This window comes from Balearica regulorum, chromosome 6, assembly GCF_011004875.1.
Source record: "Balearica regulorum gibbericeps isolate bBalReg1 chromosome 6, bBalReg1.pri, whole genome shotgun sequence".
NCBI lineage: Eukaryota > Metazoa > Chordata > Aves > Gruiformes > Gruidae > Balearica > Balearica regulorum.
The window spans coordinates 36,155,531-36,170,868 of NC_046189.1; the positions used below are offsets into that span (position 1 = coordinate 36,155,531).

At 43.9% G+C, this 15,338-nt stretch overlaps 1 protein-coding gene across 5 annotated transcripts in view; it reads left to right on the forward strand.

Moving 5' to 3' along the window:
• THSD7B (thrombospondin type 1 domain containing 7B) overlaps positions 1 to 15,338 on the forward strand; it is a 355,621-nt gene that overhangs the window by 26,162 nt on the left and 314,121 nt on the right. The window contains exon 1 of one of the 5 annotated variants that reach the window (XM_075757233.1): positions 6,230 to 6,309. The exons of 1 other annotated variant lie outside the window; for it this stretch is intronic. The gene's annotated coding sequence lies outside the window, so the exon portion shown is untranslated. Of the gene's footprint in view, positions 1 to 6,229; positions 6,479 to 15,338 lie in introns of those variants that run through there. 3 more of the 5 variants (XM_075757234.1, XM_075757232.1, XM_075757231.1) reach the window with 3 other exon arrangements.

Here is a 15,338-nt window from a genome sequence, read left to right on the forward strand (position 1 = left end):
TTAAAGCACTGGAACAGAAGCGCTAAAAAAGAGCAAAAAAACCCCCAAAGCAAAACTGAAATTATAAGAAAATATCTTGAATGTTAATTTACTGCTCCATAGGCATTGATAGATTTCAAATCTAATAATTAGTCACTAGCATAAGCCTTCTTTATCTATTATTATCACCTTTGCTACTAAATAAGTAGTGTCTCAGGACACAAAAACTTGACAGATTCCCCAGCTGCTAAATTATTGCCGAGTAGTATTTGCAGGAAAGCCCTTCTTCTAGTAGATACTTGCTGTGCTTTCTGTAAAGCACGACTCCAATCAGGAAAGGTTAATAGCTTGTGAAGTGCCTTCATTGAAGCTTTTCTTCCTTCGCATGGCAGGTGGAATTCTTGCCCCGCCACGGCTGGTGAATAGGTGGCGATGCATTGCTCCATGCTGCACCCTTCTCGTGTTTTTCTTTAACCGGCACGCCGTGGTACTTACAAAGGACATTCTCTTACACACCAATACAAGTATCGTGTTTCCTTGAGCATTAGCAAGGCTATCACATTTTTAAACTCCAGGGACTCTAGCCAAGAAGATAACGGGCCTTTTGCAGTAGTTCTGGTCTGTGCTTTAATTTGTAGTGATAATTTATTTGATAAATATTCCTCCTTCAACCCATCATTGGCATCAAAAGGTCCGATCCTGCATTCTCCAAAATAACACTAAAGATGATCTTGAAATTTGCACAGGACAAATGATTCCAGGGTTGGTGACAATGAAAAAAGCCCTCGTACAGATCAAATCTGTGTGAGCGCAGGTAGTGTTTTCTGATCTTCATGCACCGGTGCGGATATAATTGTGTTAGCAGGCATGCAGACAGAGGGTATGTCCCAAAAGGGTCTACAATGCAAATAGTTAATGCTCTCCGTTGGTGGAAGGAATGTAGGACATCGGTCCTTAAGTCTAAATGATAACATATTATAATTATTTTATAACAACCAGTGATCTTCTATGCAAATCCACTCTTCCCGACTGCATCTGGAGTGCGAACGATGTAAATGTTCAAACGTTTTTCTCCCTTTTGTAGAAGTTAACTTACTCTTGGAAAGATTTTCAGTGTGTAAAACGTTAAGGGACAGCTCTGGCCACGTGGCTGTTGTTTGTCATGGTGCTTGCTAGGTACAGAAAGCAGACCCCAGTCCTCCTCGAACGCTTGGGTTGTTGATGTGTTTGCAAAAGAAGCAGCTGGCCAAGACCAGTCAATCCTGGAGGAAATTTTCTACTTTCACTCCCATTATCAGAAAAGCTCTTTGATTGCTCGAGGGTTTTTTCCCCCTGTGTAATATGCAACATCTGTAATCCTCTGTGGTATGGTAGACAGTGGGGAGTGGGAATAGGAGGGATGAAGGAGAGTGAGTCCCCATAAGGCGGCTAGGGAGCCACTGCACGATGCAATGGGGTTAAATCTCTGCTGATACTTAGGTCTGATTTGCAGTTTACACCCTTCAGCTGTGGTGTGTAATAAAGTCATGGAAAGAGGAGCTGTGTGTCCCTTAGGAAACACTTGCCACCATTTGTGGGACACAAAGAGCAGATCTTGAGTGGAGAAGAATAGGAAGGGACAGATGGCTTGTGGAGAAGAGGGGGCTGGTGTGCTGATCAACCTCGGCATGGCCGGCAAACTCCGCGCCGCAGGGAGGATTGATTTCAAATCCTGGTTCAGCCGTTATTTCAGGATCAGGCAGGGCCTGCACACTGGGATTTGGGGTATTGTACTCACTAGTGTGTGTGGGGGTTTGGACCCAACATTAAGACTGGCTGTAACTATTCATAGAGGTATACTCTAACTAGAGTGTTAGTAAAGATAAATATCCTGCCTGCATGCATTTCTTCTGTTACTAAAGAAGTCATCATCTAAGGATATGTTCACAACAGGACTGCCATCAATTATGCCGGTGTCTTGATAACTCCATAATTAAAAATAAATTATGTTTGGTCCTTAATAGGACTAGTATTAAACTGAATGCCTGTTTAATCTCTGTTAAATCTGCCACAAAGAAATGACACCATGAGAAGTGCGAATGAATGATATCCTTTTTTCCCCCTCCCTGTTTCTAATTACACATGATGGCACTTGCAGTGTCCCTTGTGAATGCACAAAATTGGTGCAGCGGGGGAAATGCAAGCTTCCGTATGCTGCAGTCTGTTCATTAGCATCGATTTCTGAGGCACTGCCCCTAAGGATGAAAGGATAATTTCTTTTTTTTTTTCACGTTCTCATGATCCTAGCTTATAATAGACTATTAAAAAGAACTTCGAAACCTCAGTGTAAGTTCTGGAACAACGAGAGATTTAAGAAACTCCTTGTAACCCACCTTTCCATGAAGCATTAAAGCCCAACGAACCACACCTCCTTTGTGCTTGTCCACTTGTCTAAAGCTGTGCCTTTAGGCTGCAAATCCATTGTGGCAGGCATTCATTATCTGCTTGGCTTTCCGCTTCTTTTCTGTGGTGCCATTGACTTCAATATGAAAGCTGATACTACTCAGTAAAAATGCCATACTTCATATATGGAAAAAGCTGTCACTTATTTGCAGTTATAATATTCTGGTAAAGATTACATAGTTCAAAATTTTCTTCCTTTTTTCTCCTCCCGAGTTGTACGAGCTTTTGTGGTATGGTGTAAAAGCATCATTACCACCATGCTTACAAAGAAGTCACTACAACAAAAAATAGAAACCTGATCAATTAATCTAACTGGCTTTGATCTGATTTGTACAGTCCCCTTTTATTAACTTTGGGCACAGGAATAAATGCTGAGTAAGTTCAACGTTAATTGTTATTACAAAAATTGCACCCAAGATAACTTTCCTTGATTTGGGTTTTTTTTGGTATCTTCCTCTTTTTAAAAAAATGGCCATCTAAAGAAAGAATAAAATTTAAGCCCAACTAGCTTAAGTAACAAATCATAGTATGTGCATATTAATGGTAAAGAGTGAGAAAACAAATCGTGAGCCCTAATTTTGATAGCTCTTCATCCGCATTACTCTAGTAACTACTTTTAGATAACATAAAAATCGATACAGTATTATGAAAGAATTTCTAACAAATGCAGACTATATCAATAGGGACTATTTGTAACAGTTTGCTCACTTTCCATTAACGTGGTAGTAGGATGCTTGTTATCTCGTACCGTTTTGCTCTGAATTTTTGCTCCATAACAGACAGACAATAAACTTGGTGACACATTTTTATGCGAGCTTTCCTCTTCATTTTTAAGCCTGGAATTCCATGTTTTGAAACTGTTCTCTGTTTCTTTATAAGCTTTATTCCAGATGCTGTGCAGGCAGGTTGGTTCACATCCCCGAGGTACCGAGTACAGAAAAAGACAGCTTCTTTGCCCATCTTCCTGAAGATAGACCTGCCTGTAGTCTGTGGCTTTCTGCCCAGCTCTGCTGGAACTGGCTGTTGCGTCGCAAGGCTTGCCAAAATTTTGCACAATAACAAGCTCCAATCTACATAACACCTGGCCTGTACAAACCAGGTCATTATGAACTTGATCCAAGCTGTCATTCAAGTGGCTTTGTTATTCCCTTCTTAGGCTTAGCCAGTCATCCATGAGCAAGAACTGGCTTAATGCTTCCAGTACTCACAGTACTTGGGTACCAGTTTTCTTTCTTTGAACCCCACAAAGCAAGCGAGATCCATGTAACAAGAGGATCACAAATAGAAAAAAACAAGAAGAAACAACAAGCGATCTGGGCTAAAAACCAGCCTGACAGGTTACTCAAAGTTCCAGGCTCCTTCATGCTCTATGTGCTTTTATTTTCCTGTTGCTGCTTCTTGGTCTCTTACTTCAGCTCTTCTACTCAAATTGAGACAAGCAGATTTATTTCATGTATTTCCTACATATTCACTCCATATTAATTTCTTACACATCTTTTAGGTATATATAGTTCTCCATAAAGATTTTGAGAAAAACTAAAGTCTCAAGGAAGAGAGTCAAAGCCAAACTGTGTGCGCTGAAGGGAGCTGGCACTCAGCTGGCTGTGGGACTGGAGGACTCTTTCCTCACCCTCTTGTATTGCTGCTGCTTTTAATGAGCGCTGCTCTTGGGGCTGCGGGGGGGAGTTCAGGCTCCCGTACCCAGATGCTAGATTAGCTGCATTAATGCAAACTCTACATTGGCAAATTAAGCTAAGACTTGCAGCGGTGCAGTTTCCCAACTGCTTCAACTCCAGCTTAACCATGGGGTGCAAAATGCAGCTATTCTCGGCAGACGACAACGCGAGGGCTGTAGGAAGGCAAATGGAGCGTAACTGCCTGCAGTGCAGGGCCAGTCAGGAAAAAAAAGAAGTGTCACTTATGAAAAACTCTTGACATTTCCAGAGGTGTTTTCCATTCTGTATCAGACAAAAATGAGACCTTTTAAAACTTTTCAATGGGAAAAAGAAGCTGGGGCTGGTGCAGCCCAGGTGGGTGCCCTCTGCCACTCGCTGGTGGGCATTTGGGGTAGGGCTGTCTGACCTGGGAAACATCCGAGAGAAAAAGCTTTTTAAAACAAATAGTCTTTGAGGAAGTGCTTCCACTTTGACGAATACAACTTTTCTCAGAAAACTTAGTTTGGAACACTCCTGACCAGCTGGGGTGCAATCTCTGGTGGACTTTCCTCCCTCATTAAACTTCCAGGATGACACCAAGTAATTAATGAGAGAAATGAGCAGGACTGAACCCAGAGGCAGGAAACTTGTGTTTCAATCTCTGATCCGGTTTTCACACCTGATGATAAATATCATCCCATCTCTGTGCCTTCGTAAGAAATTAAGCTCTCTGAGGCAGAAACGCTTGTTTGCGATACAGAACGTAACACAATGAAGTTCTGGTTTCATTTGGAGTCTGTAGATGCTATGGTGATACGAACAATCCTTGCGTTAGGATTTACCGATATTTAATGTTTCTGCAAAGAAAAATGAGAAACACGAGTGACACAACTATGTCTATTAAAACATTATATACACTGTTCTTGTTGAATGGAAAACATCTGGTGAGTTAATTTTCAGAGCCTGAATAGATTATCCCCGGGGTACAGTGTTAGCGCAAAGGTCATGTAGGAGTCTTGAAGGGCCTGACTGTCATTCGTTTATACCAGCTTCATCTCAGTGGAGTTATTGCTCCATCTCCGTAGTCATAATTAGTTTCACACTCCACATAGTGTGAGAACGAACCTTCTTTAACAATGCAGAAATAAGAACTATGTGAAAAGCTGGAATAAATATTCTACTAATTTCATTCTGCGTATAGTCACCTGGTACTTGCTAAGTTAGATATATGCATTAATTTTTCCTGCATAACACCTAAACTTACTGGCCAGGTATAAAAAAAAAGTAGGTTGCACTGAATAATGCCTAGTTGAATTTTTAAACAGTGCAGATAAACTAAACTGAGATCATTCACTTCATGTATTTAAAAAGTGATGGATTCAGTATCCACCCTGCCTCCTCTTCCTGCAATCAATAAATATTCCCTCCTTAATCGGGGACTTCAGCGAGTTTGGTGATCTCTTGCACTAATTAAATTCCTAAAAATATGACTTAGATGACTTTCAAAGTCAATGGGACTAACGTTCCTCTGGCAAAGCTTGTAGAGAGTGTATTAGTGATTATCTGGAGTTGTTGTGGAAGTATTGGAATTATCCTCCAACCGCATGGTAAAAAGGATTAGAGGATCTGTGAAAAATGCAGAATTGGGAATTTTGGTGTGGACTAAATACACAATTAAAGCTTAAATTAAAAAGTATTGACTCATTTTGTAAAGCTGCTGCATATTTAGTAAGATATGTGGAAAACTCAGTCTGTCTTTATCTTAAAAGTCTAAGAAATGACTTTCCACGGGTATCTAAATCCCCACGAGCATTGCAGTGGGATGTGCCTTCGGGCCCGGCCGAGCGCCCAGGAGCCCCAGCGAGTTGAGGTGGAGCCGGAGCCACCTTGGCCAGGGCGGGGGCGCAGGCACAGCCGAGACCCGCCGCACCGCGGGAACCCCCCCGGGTTCAGTCGAGCCCTTCGGCCCGCACCCGCCGTGCTCCCGCTGACCCCGGGGGCAAGGCAGGGGCGTCCGCCACGCCACGTCCCGTCCCGTCCCGTCCCGTCCCACCGCCGCGCCGCTCCCCAGCCGCCCGGCAGAGGGCGTCAGACGGCGCCGGTTCCTCCGCCGGAGCGGAGCGGAGCCCTGCCGGCGGTGTCGGGATGGGCGGGCGGCCTCCGCCGAGCCTCCATCTTCGCTCCGCCCGCGGCAGCGCGCCGCCGCGCCCCTCCGCGCTGCGGGGCTGAGCGGGTGAGTGCGCGCCCCTCCCGCGGGAGCGGCCGGCGCCGCCCCGCCGCCCGCCCGGGTTCGCCCGCGGCGCCGGTACCGCAGACCTCCTCGCCGCAGCGGACCGTGCCGGGCTCCATGTCGCGCCCCGGGCTGCGAGGAGGTGCGGCCGCCCCGGTGCCGGGGGAAGCGGGTGGGTCCGGGGCGCGTGTTTGTGTGTGTTGAGGGGGGGGAAGCGGGTGGACGGACCCGCCGGGTCGCGCCGCGCGGGAGAAGTTGCTGTGGGTTTTGGGACCGCTCCGGCTGAAATTCCTCAGCTCGCTCCTGGGCTGGGCAGCCCGGTTGCCCGCACCCGTCGGCCCCGGCTCCTCCGAGACGCTCCGGCTCCGGCCCCGGCCCCTGCCCCGAGCGGCTCGGCCGGAGGAGCGCGGCTCGGCGGGAAGCGGCCGCTCCCCGGGGGCAGCGGGACGTGCGGGGGTTACGGGCTCGGAGCACCGTCGTCTCCGTGAAACAGGTGAAGTTTTAATAGATATTAACCACTTCGGGCAGCACGCAGCTGCGTTACCGCCTGCTTGGGCTTGGTAACTGCTGTGAACTCCCGTCTGCTAAAGAGCTTGTAAAAGTAGCACAGCTTCTGCTCGCAGAGCTGTCTCTTCTGGGGTTTGTGCTTTTTGTCATGCAGGGTGGCTTATAAAAATCATACTTGGTCACCCACCCGCCCTCAGTCACAGCGCTGAAATGGATTCGTCTTTTTCCCTCCGTTGATTCTTCAATCGGAGATTTTAAATAAGGCTCTCCAATATGCTTCTTCCTTACAACCACTCATTACTTTCAACGTTTATTCTTAATTTGTCATGCGTGTCCTTTTCTTTATTTTATGTATTGCTGTTCATTCAAGGTCAAACCGTGTAGAGTTTGGACTTTATTTGTGTGAAGGTAGGAATGAGGACCAGCTGTAGGACATGTTCCTTCCCTCCTCCTCCCTCCCTCCCACTCATGCGCCTGCCTGAGCCGTTCTGGAAGAGGCTTTTAAAAGAATAGATGAGGGTCATAAAAGTACTTGCTGACCGCTGCCTCCAGCTCTTTTGTATAATTGAAATATATTGTTTAATTCCTCTAATGAAAACCAAAAAATCAGCTTAAAGAATTGATTTCCTGAGAATGTGATTTTTGAAAGAAGCTGTGCAGGGGATGTCTTTATTGCGTGTGCAGGGTAATGTACCTGTTAGAACCGGGGATTGCTGAAAGTACCTGAGAGGGGATGTGGTGACTGGTAGAGCTGCTGTTTCTTGTGCCTTGTCACGCAGGTGCCTTGTGTGAGTCTTCAACTTGCAGCATAAAAGCTTCAAACTTTAAGGAACTGATTTAAAAAGCAGTGAACTCTTTAGTTTCTGAAAAGATTTCAGTGGAGTTTAAGTAATGTCATGCCACAGGTGAAAGGGATGGCATTAAAGCGACATGCTAGAGCGCAGGGATGCTTCTCAAAGATAGGTGTGGGTACGTCGGGGTGTGCGATGCGTGTGCGGCGCTGCACGTTGACTTGGCTGGTTGTTGGGGATGTGACCAGCTCGGAATGCATAACATCACGTCTGTGTGGGAGTAGGCTCTTGGTGTGAAGTGCTAAATTTTCCTCAGGATGGAAGCAGCGAGATTCTGTGCCTGCCTGTACCTTATACCTTTGCCGAGTCGGTTTTAGAGCATTGTGGAAGTTACTGCTTTAACTGATGTGAACATCAGCAAGAGGAGCATGATCCTGCTGTAAGTTACGAGTTTTGCTGCTTTCTTTGGTGGGACTGGATAAAGTTTCATCATGGATTATTACAAAAAGTATGTAGACACTGTTTTCTGCAAAGCCTTTTCTGCAAAATCAGGGAAGAGCAGGTTGTGCACTCTGCTTTTTTATCTTGGTTCTCTGAGGGGAAGCTATGTCTACTCAACTTCATACATGAAAACAGAATTTTTTTCAGACTGTGGCATTTAAAAGCATTTTCTGAAGAAGCAAAAATAAACACTCCTCATTAGTAAGCTTCTCTTCTGCTTTGCCACAATGGTGTTTCAGAGATCCCATTTCACTCTGGTAATGGAAGACCAGAAGAGCTGTTGAGCTCCATCTGTATGCATTAGGGTAGGTGGTTGATTTGTACCCTGGGGCCGTATTATCTGCTATTTCATTACTTCTGGATCAGTAATGATATTCAGGAAAACTGTATTTGCAGTGACTGCTTTCTAGGGACATCTTTTCACTAGAAAGCCTTACTGATAAGGATCACACTGACGTGTGTTTGCTGACACACTGCTTTGGTAGGAGGCACTCAGGCTGCTGCTTTTAGCTGCCTTTGATGGCACAAAAGTTCTGGGATTTGCAAGTAAGAAGTGGGGATTCCCACAGGTCTCCTTGCACTTCAGTACAATTTGGGTTTTTATTTTCCCCTAAGCAGTATTCAGTCTCTTACATCTTGCCCTCAGACAGATCAGCAGAGCTCTCTTGCCTGTTTTAGACACTTGCTCCTTTTGTATTTGGGCACAGCAGCAAATATCCCAGTGGCTGGTAACAGAGGAGAGCATGTGAGGAGCATGAGCTGGAGCAGGTGAGACATGCCAGATGCTGCGGGTACCCTGTGCCAAGCTTGCTGCTGAATAACGGCACAAAGGTAGCGATGTGAGAATGGTTTTGGGGAGTGGAAAAACCAGGTGATGGTTGCACTTTGGAAGGTTTTGATCCCCCGTTGCTGTTGGTAGGTGGGCAGGAGGGTCGTGGTGGAAGATGTGCCGTGATGTGAACAGTCCTATCCAGGTGTCCAAGGCAACTAAGCTCATCTGGCTTTGCAGGCTGTAAGCAAAGAGTGGGATAATAAAATAACAAAAAAAATGCTCTGAGTTGATGGTGCTGCGCCGACAACATGAATACCTGTGTCTGTTCTGCTTCCCTGCCCTGCAATGCTGCCTGCACCCATGTACCTTAACCGAAGGGGATTATGAAATCTGAGCAACAGGGATGCTGTTGCAGATGAAAGAGGTGATGGAGGTGCCTCCAGGCTGTTGTTCAGGGAGGTAAGTTCTCCGTTCTCCATTAAACGTATATGCTGTGCTTTAATGGTGTGTGCTGTGCTGGGGTTCAGTGCTATCCGTGGGCTGGAAGGTGGGAAAACAGAATCCTGTCTGTTCGAGCCGACTGGTGCAAAGGCAGTTCTGGGAACTTCTCGGGGCGTTTTGTAGGTGAGGGAAACTGTCCTGCTGGACTTCTCGAAGTATCTTAAAAAAGTACGTGTCTAGGTTGTCAGTTGTTGGGAATTTTCTTTAATCTCAGGCGTTTATGTTTCAGTGTGGTGAGACAAAAGCATTGTTTTGACAAAACATAGCTGCTTTGTTCTTTATTAACACAATAAAAAAAGAAAATTTGTCTTGTTCTGGCTGCAGTTTGCAGGCTCCTGCGTTACCAGGGTGGCTGAGGAAAGGGAGTGCTGCTGGGACTGCCTAGGGGTGAGAGCTTGTGTAGTTTGCCTGTAAACCTGAGATGTTTAGAAGTTACGGATGGGCTGTCTTGCCTCATTATAACTGACTTTCATGATATGACAGAATCAACTTCCTGGCCAAAAATCTCTGTGCCATTGTGGCTTGTTGTTTGCTGCATTCTGGGTCCTCCCGTGCCATGAGGTTTTGCCCACACGCCACTCCAGCCCTTTTCCTGAGCTTTAAAAAAAAAAAGTCAGTTTATGACGTATTATGAGATAGCATTCCAGATACAGGTAAAGCTAGCTTTTCTGTTATTTGCCCCAAGATAATGTGAAGTAAAGTAAGTGGGAGGGTGTGCTGTGAAATGGAGATGTGATTGCCAGTGAGGCCAGGGCGGTGCTGGTGGATGCTGGACCCCATGGTGCTCATACTGGAAGCCGTGCATCCCACCATGTCCAAAGCTGCTTCCAGCGTGGTGATGAAGTGAGTACCGTGGTAGGGGAAACAGGGAAGGCACTGCAGACAAAATAAAGTACTGTTTATTTGGAAAAAAAAATATCCCAGGGGATAAAAAAGTTCTGTGGGTCATTTAAAACCAGAAACTCTGTGAGGACTGCAGGTTTCTCTGCTAGCTCTGTGAGCCTGCAGAGGTCCAGCCTCGAGTCACTGACAAATTGTCCTACGTTACTTCAGCGTCTGAGCACAAGTGCTTGTTGTCTGCAGTCTTGTTTTGAACATGACAACTGAAAAACACCGTGCTTCGGACTAGCAGGCTTTCTATAAACATGCTGGTAATGCTGTTTCTGCTTTGAATACCTCCTCATTGAGTCATCTGTAGGCATTCCTTTGCCCTTCTGCTATATTTAACTTAAACACTTTAGGACATGCTGCATCATTTTTCTTGGGAATGCTTTTAGTTGTGATTCCTTTCTATTATGTTTATTTGTTAAGCTTTTATTCTGATTGAAACAACATCTGTCATTTTTTTTGGGAAAGCTTTTTGGTTGCTTTCTCTTTTCTGTTGAGTCTCATCTAGCTAATGCTCATATTTTATGTCTGAAAATAAGCTAGCTACTTTTAAAAGGCAGTTGTTGTTTTTTTTCCCCACCTGCACTCATATAGAGGGCAGCTATTTTCAGAAAGTGTATGAAATGGGTGAGGGAAGAGAGCTTCAAGGACCACTGGGAGAGCAAAGGAAAAACTGTATTAATGATGTAGTAAATTCTACCTGCCTAAGCTTTCTTCGTCTTACTCGGTGGATTGTGCCTCCCTGTACCTGCCTGCCTGTTCCAGCACTGTCCCCTTTGCTTAGGGTTGGAAACCAGCCCTCTGCGGGGCTGCCGAGCAGAGCCAGAACGTGTGTGTGTGATGTATGGTATCCATGCATGTGCTGGGTGGGCACTAGTGGGGACAGGGTAACACGTGAGATAACCTGCTGATTCCTGCAGGTGATGCACAGTGCCTGTTGATAAAGGCAAGGCATGCAAACCCAGTTGCAGTGCAGTGAGGTATGGAAAGTATTTGAGCTGAGGTGATGTGCACTTAGAGTAGTGTGAACGAGGAGAGAGGGAAAATAAATGCTTTCATAAAAGAAATGAACATTTAAAACTACTTGAAAACTATCAGAAAGTGGAGAAATAGTCACCCTCCTGACTCAGTTGCTGAAACAGAAAATGTAAGTGTTTCTGCGGAAAAGAGATATTCTGGTAGTGAATCGTGGGTATTTTTGAAAGGTTGGAGATAGCCTAAATTAACGTGGCAAGCTTCTGGTCCCAGCCTTGCTCAGGGTGAGGGGGACTCCTTGTCTGTCTTCAGGTTGCCAAGGATGGACAGGAAGACGTTATGTGCTGTTTGGCTCTTTCAGACTGGCGTAGCCTTCCAAGAGAAAGATGAAATGAAACAATCTCGTCGGTTGTTAGGTGTATTCGTGGTCGTTTCCGATCCATCTCCCACAGTAGCTCGTAATTCTTACTGGCGGTGTTTCAGCACATGGTGAGAGCGGCTTGGGTTTCCATCTGCTGGCTTTTTGAACAGAAGATTGTGGAGAGTTTGTAGGATATATAAATATATATATATAAAAAAGTTGGGTTTTTCTCTTTCTTTTAATACATATGTAACAGGAGAGTGATAGTCTTCAGATAGACATTTTTATCTTTGCTTAGGCATCTATTCTCACTGAATCTCTGGGTTTTCATTGCAAAATTGATGTCAGCAAATAGAGAGCAGAGCAGTGAGGCTGAGGGTTGTGCAATATGGGGGTAATGACTCCTGGGCGATAACGTATGCTTTCTGAGATACTTAGAAAACTGTAGGCTGCAAATATTTGAGATTCTGTAATTCATGTCGGAGAGCCGTAGTAAACACGATATACAGTTTTAGTAATGGCGAAAGCAGCAGGCTCTGTGATTGCAACTATCTCTAGCAATGATGTACCGTTTATGTAGTATCAGTTTTTAGTGTGTGGTATTAATTCATGAAAGAAAACTTAGGTGGTGGGAGGCTTGACAGATATGGCAAACTTTATTTTACAAAACCATCCCAACAGAAACACAGTAGTGGCCTTTTTTTGTGTGTCTTGTTTTGCTGTTTAAAAATTCAGCTGTGCTCCATCTTGTGAAATGTTTTAAATCAGTCAGGAAAACAACTTGTCCTGTGTGGGAATATGTATTGAATTATATTACAATTGTTAATAGAACAGAGATACGCCCACAGCAAAATGTGTACTGGATGGAAGAGCGACCTGAAGATGTAGCACAATAAAGGTGAGTGCAATCCAGCTGTTAATGAACGGGATTAAAATTCTTGTTTATGAGCGAGGGAGGCTTTCCACTGGGATGGAGTCTGTTTTGTGGCTGGCTTTTTGTCTCTAGTGGGTTGAAACAGAACTCTCTTCCAGAGCCTTTCTGAAGCTCAGCACGGATGATTTGTGTTCTCCTGGAGAGTAATTTGTCAGGAGATGAACGGCAATATGCTCTGTGTTTGCTGGAACAGCAAAGACAAGTCCAGTTAAAGACTTCTTTTTTGGGGTAAAGTAATTTTTAATCTTTCCATCAAAAAAACTCATAAATACCTCTGCTTGGCCTAGATTTTTTCCATCTCAAATACTTTAGTGGCAAGTTCAGGTGGTGCCTAAAATGGAGCAGCCCAGAGCTTCCATTTGGGGAGGACACAGCTTGGACCACGGAGAGTGTATTACTAGTGAAAAGTCGCTGGTTTAGACATATAATGATTTGGGAACTTGTTGAATTTTGTCTAAACATTGCAGGATTTCATTATAATATTTTTTTAATTAAAACTTTGATTCAAAATAGAACGTGAAACAAAATAAGCAAAAGGTTAAATTTCTCCCAAAGAGGTTATTTTTCTGGAAGAAAACTTGGCTGCCTCTAAGTGAAGGCTTTAGCTTTGCTTTCTAGCAAAAGCAAACAAGAAAATAAGCATTCAGTTCTTTTTTCTTTTGGGAAGGGAGGTGTGGGGTATGTGTGCTTTTCTTTTATTTTTAAATATTCTTTTCCATTGAACAGTAAAGCCTATTAATCTCCAGGTCCAGCTCTGAGAGTGTTGAGGATTACTGTCTTGTCGTTACTTCTGCTTCGGTGTTGAGCTGGGAATGATTCTCTCTCCTTCTCCGGTATCTAAGTTAGGTATTAGAAACATACGTTTGATAGAGTAGCTCTCAAATAAGTTATTTTCTGAGGTTTTTGTTAATACTTTTTAGTTCTAGATGATGCTCTACTTGGGTTTTTGTATCTGTGGAGCTTGGGGCTGGAGTTTGGTAGGGAAGGATTTCTTTGCAGAGGTCAGTGTACTACTTTGTTAATTTGCATTGTTTTGCTAAATGCAGACAGATGTGAAATGAGTCTGAGGTGTTTGGTCAGCGTACTGAAACGATCAAGAAAAACAGGGACAGGGACAATGCATTGTACTGAAGCTAACTTGGTGGAAGAACGAGCAAATGTAGAGAAGCTTTACAGGGAGCGGTGAGACAAATGTGTGGTTCATAGGAAGGAAAACAGTCGAATGTGTTTAAAATAATAGAAAATTGCTCATACTAGGAAGTTTGCAAAGATGACAAATTTGGTATTGTGACTAGGGAAAAAGGATATGTGAGTGACAGCCAGGAGATGGTGGCAATTTGGAATTGAGATGTGATATGATGGGAAAGAGTTTTGGTGAGTGCAAACGAGAAATGGGAGAGGCAAACAAGTGAGCTGGTGTTGGGAAACTGATTCGGACTGCAGATGTGTTCAGAAAGCAAATGGGTTGAAGTCTCTGAATGACGAGGAGGGAAGAAAAGACGTGATGCAGCTTCGATTTTTAGTGAGCTGCACAAAAAGGATGTTTTGTGTCACTGACCATGGTGGAAATAGGAACTAGAAAGGAGAGGAGAAACTTTAATGAACAAACAAGATGGGGACAGAAATGATGGAAGCATGCATGTCAAGATTTGTTTTTTTTTCCTTGAAATAAAAAACCCTACCTTACTCCCATCCTGCCAAAAGCCAAGCCACCCCCCCCCTTTCATTTTATATATTTAGCTACATCAATGGTAATATATCATGTCAAATTCATTTGATATATCTGCTTATATCATGTCTAATTTTGGCAGGAAGTATAACACTAATTACATTTACTGTCAAGTTGATTGCCTCTTCCCTGTGTGGTGCTAGCTGAGCCCGGCTCTCTCTCTGTTTAAATAAGTGTAACTTTTTCCCTGGCTAGTTGGAAGAGTCTCGGCTGCGGAGTACCCTTACTCTGGATCTGGAGAAGTGTTAGCTTGTCAGTCTTCCAGATGAGCTGTAACAACTTTTATATCAGGAAAGGTTTAATGCAGAATGGTATTGATGGGCTTGAATTATCAGATTTGATTTTTTTTTTTTTTTTGTGAGAGAGATTGGGAGGGATGGGATATATTTGATTTTTTTTGGGGTGTACACAAGGTATTTGGCACCTCATAAAAGGCTGCACACATTAATTATACTTTGAAAATAAAATGCAAGATACCTTCATGGGGTAGTTCTGAAAATGACATGTTTTAGTAGCTTTCTAGGTATCAGCTTCTGTGTTTGGTTTTAAAATACAAATGAGATGAAGACAACAGATAATAAGTATATTATTCTGATTCTGGGATGTTCCTCGGGGAATATTCCTGAAAGAAGCAACAGGGAAGCTGAATAAGTAATTTTGTGGAGAAGAAAGAGGGGCAGGAGGCTGAGTGGGGAGCAACGTTAGCAGGAATAAAAGAAATGGAACTTAGCACTTTGGCTTGACTGAAAATAATCATAGCAATAGTCATCCTCCTGCAGAGGATGATGAGGGGGAATGCAATATGGGATGCTAAAATTCATGGAGCTGTGAAAGCATTTTCAAAACGATTTTCCAAAATGCCTCTGGAAGGCAGAACATCCGAGCTGATTTTTCAGCAGGCAGACTTTGGTAGGCATCTGATCCTACAGAGGAGCACATTTGGAGGTGAAAACTTTGGGAATTACTTTTCCAAAATTGACTCAAGTTTGTGGTTAGGATTAATGCATGTCTGCCTTTAGGAAGACAGAAATAGTTACTATTTTCGGCTAAACTTGAAAAGAAAAATCTGAATA